Raw genomic sequence first — 1,728 nt, 5'->3', positions numbered from 1 at the left:
TTCCCCCACTGCTGCCCTTTCTGACAGACACAAAGATGTATGTCGATCCCTCTAGAAATCTGAAACGAATCCACACAAATAACAGATTATTACCTATGTGGTCCCACTATCAAATTATAGAACAGTTCCCCTATTAAAATTGTAGGAAACAGTTAATGGGACTATGAGAAAAGCTTCATCCCACATACAGTAATATACATCTAGTAGAATTTTCCATTCATCTGTCATTTGTTTTCCCAAGATTAGCATTAAAAAACACAATCCCAAACACATTTGACCCTCAGACACCCCCCCACACAAAAATTGGTCTTTGTTCATTCTCAGATGACAGGATGTCCCAAGAGTGACAAAGGTGGGAGCCGATCCCACACCTTTTCTTCAACCATCCCATCAACTGCTCTTCATTTCTTGAACTACCTTCCTTTTCCAAAGAGGTAATGCTGAAGTCAGTCAGAACAGCTTTCTGAGAAGACTGGCTTGGATTTCTGGGTCTGTTCCAGGCGATTCCAGTTGAATTGGCTTGTATCAATGAAGCACCCAATGCAGTTCACAAAACAGGCCTCAGCCGGACTGTCCAACTTTGGCCCAGGCTTGCCTATGCACTTTTCCCAACAAAGTTTCGTCATCTGGTGCACCAGCTGCTGGAAGCGCTGCTTCTGAGTCTCTACCTCCATGAAATGCTGCAGCTGCCAGTCAACCGAGCCCAAACCTACTGCGGAGGAAGATGAGGAGGAATCCATCCCAGCGCGGCCACGCGTGCCGAGATGAACTCCGCACCAACTCACCAACCTTCACGTCTTCTTCTGTTTTGTTTTGTTTGTTAAGATTTTTTAATATTTTATTTATTACCATTTGTTTTTGGCTACATTGGGTTTTCGTTGCTGTGCACGGGCTTTCTCTAGTTGTGGCGAGCGGGGGCTACTCTTTGTTGGGGTGCGCGGGCTTCTCATTGCGGTGGCTTCTCTTGTTGCGGAGCACGGGCTCTAGGCGCGCAGGCTTCAGTAGCTGTGGTGCGCATGCTTAGTAGCTGTGGTTCAAGGGCTCTAGAGCACAGGCTCAATAGTTGTGGTGCACGGGCTCAGTTGCTCCATGGCATGTGGGATCTTCCCAGACCAGGGCTCAAACCCATGTCATTGGCAGGCGGCTTCTTAACCACCGTGCCACCAGGGAAGCCCCTGTTTCTGTTTTGTAATAAGTTCACTTGTATCATATTTTAGATTCCACGTACAAGGGATATCATATGGTATTTTCTTTCTCTTTCTGGCTTACTTTGCTTAGTATGATAACCTCTAGGTCTATCCATGTAGCTGCAAATAGCATTATTTCATTCTTTTTTATGGCTGAGTAGTATTCCAGTGTGTGTGTGTGTGTGTGTGTGTGTGTGTGTGTGTACACGCCACATCTTTATCCTTCCATCTGTTGGACATTTATGTAGTTTCCATGTCTTGACTATTGTAAATAGTGCTGCTGTGAACATAGGGGTGCATGTATCTTTTTGAATTAATGTTTTCTCCAGATGTATGCCCAGGAGTGGGATTGCTGGATCATATGGTAACTCTATTTTCAGTTTTTTTTTTTTTTTGCAATATGTGGGCCTCTCACCGTCGTGGCCTCTCCCGTTGCCAGACGCACAAGCTCAGCGGCCATGGCCCACGGACCCAGCCGCTCCGCGGCACGCTTGATCCTCCCGGACCGGGGCACGAACCCGTATCCCCTGCATCGGCAGGC

At 46.9% G+C, this 1,728-nt stretch overlaps 1 pseudogene; it reads right to left on the bottom strand.

Annotated features, from left to right (window-relative positions):
* Positions 1-446: 446 nt before the first annotated feature.
* Positions 447-740, bottom strand: LOC103081776 (mitochondrial import inner membrane translocase subunit Tim8 A pseudogene; annotated as a pseudogene).
* Between the last annotated feature and the right edge of the window lie 988 nt (positions 741-1,728).

This window comes from Lipotes vexillifer, unplaced genomic scaffold, assembly GCF_000442215.2.
Source record: "Lipotes vexillifer unplaced genomic scaffold, Lipotes_vexillifer_v1.1 scaffold995, whole genome shotgun sequence".
In the NCBI taxonomy this organism is placed as follows: domain Eukaryota; kingdom Metazoa; phylum Chordata; class Mammalia; order Artiodactyla; family Lipotidae; genus Lipotes; species Lipotes vexillifer.
Note: the sequence above shows the minus strand (reverse complement) of the source record. Positions and strands in the feature narration are given on the sequence as shown.